We start from the raw sequence: 8,317 nt of genomic DNA on the forward strand, positions 1-8,317 counted from the left end.
TCGTGACCTGAGCTGAAACCAAGAGTCAGACACTTGACCGACTGAGCCAGCCAGGCATCCCAAGACTGTTTTATTTTTAAAAAGCAACATATAGAACAGTATGTAGGCCCAGCTACCATTTACATAGGAAAGAAAAGGAGGGGAGCCTGGCTGGCTCAGTCAGTAGAGCATAGGACTCTTGATCTTGGGGTAATGAGTTCAAGCCCCATGTTGGGTATGGAACACATTTAAACAAAATAGATAAATATATAGCAAAGAAAAGGAACAAGAAACATGGATCTTATATGCATGCACATGAATGAAAAATCTTTGGAAATAATAAACTAATAACAGTCATTTCCTTATTTCAAGTTAGTAAGAAAATTGGGCAGAGAGGCCCCATGATGGAAGACTTTCTCTGCAATACTTTTTATATTTGATTTTTGAACTATGCTTCATGAATTTCTATTTAAAGATTTTTTTTTAAATTGTTTATTTTAAGAGAGAGAACAAGCAGGAGGGGCAGACAGAGAGAGAGCGAGAGGGAGAATCCTAAGTGGGCTCCGTGCTGTCAGCACAGAGGTTTGATCTCATGACTATGAGATCATGACTTGACCCCAAATCAAGAGTCAGCATTTAACTGACTGAGCTACCCAGGCACCTCTAATGTATTTCCATTTGAAGACAAATAAATAAGGGCTCCTGGGTGACTCCATCGGGTTTTGCATCGGACTTCGGCTCAGGTCATGATCTCACAGTTCATTGAGTTTGAGCCCCGCATCGGGCTCACTGCTGTCAGTGCAGAACCTTCTTGGGATCGTCCGTACCGCCCCCCTCCCCATGCTTCTCCCCCACTTGCCCTCTCCCCCTCTCAAAAACAAATAAGACATTTTTAAAAATGGGGAACAAAGACAAATAAATGTAAAATGCTTATGATATGCAGAGGGCTTTGATCATCACACAGCTCCGCTTTCTAGGAGTTTCTAACCCAGCTGATGAGATAGAAGGTTACCAGTAATCATAACATAGTGCTAAAATTGCTGTCTCACTGATATACCACATTTCACCAAATATAAAACACCATTAATTTTAAGTCACGAATTATATAATATGATATGATTATATATTATTACATCATATTATATTATACTATGTCATATCATATCACATTATATTATTATAGGAAAAGAAAGAACATGGCCAATTAAACTATGGCATAGTGCTTTCTTTTCATTTAGAATTTTCATTTTGTACTTATGAAAGACCTCTTATAAATACTCATGTATGCATTGATTTTTATCATACATCACTCTTGCATGATATATGATGTACAGGAAAAAGTGAAATGAATTTGTTAAATAATCCTTAGAACTTTTTCTTATTACAGTCTAACTCTTCCAAATCTTTTTCACACAGTATTGTCCTTTGTCCTATCAAAGGCTTTGGTGATACAGCATTTTTGGAAAGTGTTCCACTGATGTTTCCAGAAGTTTCTTCTGAGATGCCGAAAACTTATCTGCAAATTTTGATGCACACGTCCCGACAAACATAGCTGTATCATGAGTGCTACACAGCCAATAGTGATTGTAACACGAGTCTAGATTCCAGAAGCATTGAAATGTGAGAGAGAAAACCGTGCTCCTTATAATTGCTTAAATGTAGGAGACGAAAAATTTCAAGACAGAAGAAAAACCTGGGCTATCATGGAAAACTCCTGTGGGGGGCAGAATTGAGGCAGGTGTTTAAAGAATGAGAGAGATTATGGAGTAAGAGATGAGCAGGGTGAACAAGTCATGTGAGAAAAATAGCCTGGAAAGAAAGTGGAAATTGCATCTGGGGGAGGGAAAGAAGACCATGTGGCAGGTGAAAGGAAGAAATGGAGGTTAAGGGCACATAGGGGAGACTGAGACCAGACAGTGGTGCCCTGAACGGCAGGCTAAGAGGCTCAGACTTTATCCTATGGGAAGATAGGGACCGTGCATACAGCTGGGGATGCAACACCAGCATTTGAAAGAGCCATCAATACTGGAGACTTGGAAGCTGTCATTTGGAGTAGATGACATTAGCCAGGGACGAGTCCAGAAACTTGCCTGGGCTGAAGAAGGGGTGGGTGGGGGGTGGGGGACAAACAGAGCATCAGAAGAAAACAGAAAAAAGACAGAGAGAATCTTGGGCCATAGAATTTTAGTGCCTGGCAGACTGTTGGAGACTATCTAGTTAATATTTTCCAAGTTGCAGATAAACAGAATTTCCTAGAGGGCACATTATAGCTTGCAAGTGGCAGATCCGGGACCAAAACCTGGGTGCTATGATTTCCTGAGCCGCACTCCTCCTAACGGAGCATCACAGCAAGCAGCAGAGGAACCGGCTTCAAGGAGACAAGTAGTCAACAAAGTCAAGTGAAAGAAAAAAGTCAAGCAGGAAAGAGAACTAAGCCTAAAGAGGCTACTGATTTGACCTCTGCAGACTCCTGACGACCTTCAACTGTCTACCTTTGGGAGTGGTCGGGGTTAGATTAAAGAAAGGGGGATGTTTGTCAGTCAGAGGCACCATCAGGATAAAACATCATTTTTCAACATTTCCTTTCAAAGGGTTCAGCACACTTCACAAAAGGACTCTAGATTCAATATTATCATTTCCTGGAAATCCTTCAAAATAATGGGACAGGTTGTCCTATGGGCAAGACAAAAACAAAATATTTACAGGTGGCAGCCACACAGATTTTCAAATCTAGCCTTTTGACTCCGTGTAAAGAATCCATTGTTTTCTTACAAATAGAAATGAACTAAGAAAGATGTTAGTCAATAATAGGCTTGCCTGTGGGTTTCCAAAATTGCATCTCTATGGAACTTTCTTTTCTGTGTAGGTAATTATCAAATCTTGCTTTCTTATACATCTGCAACACTAGACATAGTACATTAGCACACCCGAGGTGAGTTCCTTTTAAGTGAATAAAAAATCATATCTACCACACAAAAAAAAAGTCATCTTGCTAAGTCGGTTATTACTGGCACCATAGTAAGTCCCTTAATGTCTCAGGGTGACAGTTTTATCTTAGGAACATCCTCACTAACACTTGAGGAAATTTGAATCAAAGCAGTGAGATGGCATTTCACATTGGCAAATACATATTTGATTGACAGAGTGTAAAATATTAACAATATGTAGAGAATTGGGACTCTAGCTGGGAAAAATTATTACAGCTATTTTTTTATGGCAGTTTACTAGTATCTGCTAAAACTAAAAATGAACACTCCCTATGACTTAGACACTTTCCATATCTATCTCCAGAACAATTTAAGCGCATACACAAGGAGACATGTTCAAGGATATTTGCAATGGTTCTCTTTATAATGGTGAAAAATTAGAAACAACCCATATGTCCATAAACTGAAGGCTGGCTAAATGTATACATTGTAAAAATATCAGTAGATCTAAAAGGCATACAGCATACGGAAATAGCAAGTGGGAAATAGATACGTTTAATAGCAAGTTGGAAATAGATATATTTAGTATAATATCATTGATCTAAATGTACATTGAATAATACTCTCAAGTTTCTATGGCTATACGGACAGGTATATGTGTGTGCACAGGGAAATATTTGGAAGGCACACTCCAAAACTTGGAACAGACTTGACCAGGGAAAAGGGGGGATAAAATACCAGGACTGGGCGTTAGGCATGGGGGAGGAAGGAGAATTTTAGCTTTATTTATAATGGTTGCCTTTTTTAAAAAGGAAAATGGATTTAAATTATTTTTTTAATAATTATTTTGACATAGAGTGCGTGTGTGCACATGGGAAAGCAAGCAAGGGAGGGGCAGAGAGAGAGGGAGCAAGAGAGAGAATCCCAAGCAGGTTCTGTGCTGTCAGTGCAGAGCTCAACATGAGGCTCAATCTCACAAATCGTGAGTTCATAACCTGAGCAGAAGTCCAGAGTTGGATGCTTAACAGACTGAGCCAGCCAGGCGCCCCAAATTTAAATTGTTTTTTAAGAAAAGAAAAGCTTGTTAAATGTGTCAAAACCTCTGATTCATTTAAGAAACTTCAATGGGGTGGCATTTTGTTGGTGTGGCCTGGGACTAAAATGAACATTAAAAACATTTTTTCTACATTTGCATATATCTAGCACTTATCTGCCACTGTCTGGTCGAGATGGTAAAGACTTCCAAAGTATTTTCTGTTCAAAACAAAGCTTGAAAACAAAAACTAAAAATAAACATGAGGTTCCTTTCAACCCTGACATAATTTTGGGTCTATAAGATATATATTACTAAAGTTAAAGGCTTGAGGAACAAATTGCTTGGGGTCTAAAACAGCAGACTGGTGCATTTGCTAAGTTTCCAGGACCCTAATGATACAGCTGCTAGTGTAGCTTTAGACATCTTTCATCAAAGCCAAGACTTCAGAACAAAAGAGAACATGGCTCATTGCCAGAATGCATTTGCCAAGTCCCAATTTGCAAGCACAATTCAGCTCATTTGCACTTTTTTGTTGATCCTGAGTGTTTCTGTATTAAGAAATAATAGAACAACGACATTGTCCCTTGGCTGGAGAGAGTTATGATTTTGGTCGCTACCAACCTTAGGGACAAAAATATCCAGAACTATATGTAGATTCCCATCTCTTATTGGGTTGCACACTTCTCTGGTGACCTCCTAAGAGGTTTCCCCTCTGGGATACACCATGAATGCCAAAGTATTATTTGATCTCAATCATTTGGTCAAACAAGCATTCATAGCTAAAAGGACATAGTGCGGTCCTAATTTCATGCCTGAGAATTTTCTAATGCTCCTTCCTCTGAGGGCCTGAAGGAATCATCAGATGGATCGCCTGTCAATAAAAAAGTAGAACAGACCCTCACTGTCTGAGATCTAGAGTCAAATATTGGGGACAGGTCATGGTCAGGAACCTCTGATATTCATATAAAGGAATTATGAAACTCAAGAAGGGAGTTGCCAACAGATTGCTAATGGATGAGATGACAGGGGACATCTGTTGTTGTGTTCGTCTGCCCAGCCACTGTCCCTTCCTCGTGGCAGTGGCAACCCGATTTCCCCTCTCCCACTCTCAGTTCATGAGGCACAGGTTGGACTATTCCCACCACCTGGCTCTAGGGGTGAGCACGTGACTCAGATCTGGCCATGGAGAATTCCAAATGGAGAACTCCAAATGGCCATTGGAGAATTCCATGCCGCTGGTCGTGGTACCTGAGTCATGGATGGATGGTTGACCCAAGCCAGGCTAATAAGAATCCCGAAAGTTTTGCTAGCCCTGCTGGGGGAAAGATGCATACGTTGTGCTGGTAGAATTAAATTCTGGACCCCAAGTAGCCCTATCTATGAAGGGTGCCTACCTGAAACTAAAGCCAACACTTGGAAGGATAGGGCCAAAGAGATAGCCACGGTGTGTTGTGGCAGCTCTGAGAACTGAAGTCAGCGCGATGCCTTGAACTTGTCAGCTTATGTGGGTTATTGTGGTTTTGTTTGTCATTTGAGTGGGGTTCTTCTGGTCCCTGGCAGCCGAAAGAACTTTGATAACACTGGTAATACAGTGTATTTAGTGTCTTGTGAAACAAGCCTGCACAGATGTTGCACCTCTATACTGCTTCTCTGATTCCTAATGTGTCTCCAAATTCCCGTCAAAATAGTGTTTTGTTCTTATTCTAAGCCTTCTAGAATTCCAGCGGGCCTTCGTGAATCCTTCCTCATCTGAGTTCCTGACATACTCGTTACTGTCAATTATTATCCTTGTTTGTTTCTAGCATATTCACATATCCTCTCTCTCCCTATTGATTATAATGGATCTCAAGGTTAAGAACCACATGTAACGCCCCTCCTTATCTCAGTGACTTGTGCAGGTTAAGGCCTAAGTACATGTTTGTCGAGGGTACATATAAAGGGCTGTGCATCCGTGATCCAGCTTTGCTGTTTCGTCTCAACTACCCCCCAACGTGTACACATACCCCCGACCAAACATGCATATACCGTATGCGTGCATCCCCCAGTGTGCACGTACTTTGAAGTCACAGAAGCAGACTGCGTTCTACCTTGCGGATCGCCTCGAAGGCCTGTTTGGGAGAGGACGATTGTAGCAGCTGGGGTCCTCACAACTCAGTAACGGCTTGACTACTGTGACAGAAAGGCTGGCTTTCTCCACCCCCGTCCCGACTGAAATCCAAAGGCGTGAGGAGGGAGAGAACAAGTTGAAGGGAAAGGAGAATCCGCGTGAGTAACACCCAACCTGAAGGAGGGCCAGTGCCGTGAGCCAGCGCCGGAGGAAAAACAGTGAAATGAAGATTTGCTGCATCATAAGCACATGTTAGAGCAAACACACAGATTCACCAGGCCCAGGCCCTGAACCAAACTGTACAGGACTTGTAAGGAACAAGATCTGGGTGGGCGAGAACTTTAATAGCCACACAAAATATGACTCAGGCCTTGGCTCTGCCCCTCGGGCGTTTCCAACTCTCTGACCTCGGTTTCGTCATCACTCCTGCTGGGTAGCATGGAAAAGGCCTGTGCAGAGGTAGGCATATTTTCCTTCCCTTTCTTCCAGCTTCTCCGCCAGTGGTGTGAAAGTCACAGAAGGCAACCTCTACCACAGAGAGAAAATGAGTTTTAAAAATGTTTTTAAACTCCGTCAGAAGCGTCTGACTCTGGGTCTCAGCTCAGGTCTCGATCTCAGGGTCGTGAGGTCGAGCCCCGCATTGGGCTCCGTGTTGGGGGTGAAGTCTACTTACAAAAATAATTGATAAATTGATTGATTGATTAAAGTGTTTTAAAGAAAACAGTTAACGAGTGGGAGCACTCAAGGTCTAGAAGTCACTGACCACAGAGTTTCACAAGGCATAAGGGAATAGCCACCCTTTCCTGAGAATGAGAATATGCCAAGCACCACACTAAGCACTTTGCAAATGTCCTTTCACCCAGCCCTTTCCTCAACTCTTCCTTGGATCCTTTCAAAATTCTGATTTTGCAGATGGGGAGACTGAGGCTTGGAGAGAGTAAGCAGCTGTTCTAAGCCGGCAGCAGTCCTGGAACTGAAGATGCTCATACTCCATCCAGTTAACCTCTCCACAGTGTTAACTGTAAGCATTTACTTTGTGAAACAAATGGTACCCGGAGAAACAGCTTTTCTCTTTTCTTGGCAGAAAACCTTGGGGAAGACACATCATACAACTACAAAAGTCCTAGTTCCTAAGGACTTCCAGTGCCCAATGTGTTAGTAACAGCCTTTAAGGGACCTTAAAAGAGCAGCCTAAATTCCCAGCTCCCAGGACACACCCACCCGGCTCCCTGGTCCTCTCTGCACAGAACGTGCCGTGAGTCACCTGTTGTTTCCCCTGATAACTTTTGTATTTAAACAGATGAGGGTATGAGGCGGTCCATCAGACATAAAGAATTGAGCTCTGAGAAGCAGGGTGCTTGGAACAAACAGAACCAGAAGAATGTCACATACATTCCAATGATGGAGGTGAGTTCCTCTGCCAGTGAGTTCCACTGCCCCAAGTAGGATGCAAATAGCACCTGTGCTTGGGAATGGAGTCAAAAAGAAAGACCCATTCTTTACACCTAGATACATAGACATTTAGTCCCGAAGACCGTGATTTTGCTTTTGCTCTTAATTTTGTTTTTCTTAAACTGTTTCTACTTCCAGTTCTGGAGGAGAGAATGATGCCCTTGCATTCACCCTGACTGTACTTGGAGACCTTGTGGTCAAGTTCAACTATAAGCCACTTAGAAAAGCCTGTGAGAGATAGAAGCTCCAGGCTTCCGGCACCTTCAGAAAGGCAGCTCATGTAGCTGGATCATTCCTCTCCCCTCCCCCACCCCTCCCAAATCCAAGTAGCTTATAATAGGAACCAGAGCCTGCCAGACTGACAATGACACAGACATGGGCACTTGCCTTATCCTGTTGGGGCTCGTCAGGGCTCCAGCTGCCTGTGGAGCAAGCACGCTCAGCAAGCCAGGCCATGGACGACGGCCCCACAGCTGTCCACTGGAACTTTCCTGGGAACAGATCGCATTCGTGTGCACTTGAGCACAGGTGCACAATTATAGCAGCACATTGCCTTACTATTCTCAACACCGGGCCGGAGAACTCTAAGCCAGCGGAAGAACTCACCCTGTTCCCAAGCCTTTTGTTAGTGGCTCCTGACTCCCTTGTCTCCTGGTCCTCACCCTAGTGGCCGGAGATTTCAAGAGTAGAGGAAACAGGAACAGGTATTCCCAAATCATCATTTCCTTCACTTTCCGCAGAAGTAAGAAAGTGATCGCAGTGCATGAGGTGCTCTAAAACACACTTAAGATTTTTTACTGACCTTCCACCTCATCA

This window comes from Acinonyx jubatus, chromosome C2 (assembly GCF_027475565.1).
Source record: "Acinonyx jubatus isolate Ajub_Pintada_27869175 chromosome C2, VMU_Ajub_asm_v1.0, whole genome shotgun sequence".
Taxonomy (NCBI): domain Eukaryota; kingdom Metazoa; phylum Chordata; class Mammalia; order Carnivora; family Felidae; genus Acinonyx; species Acinonyx jubatus.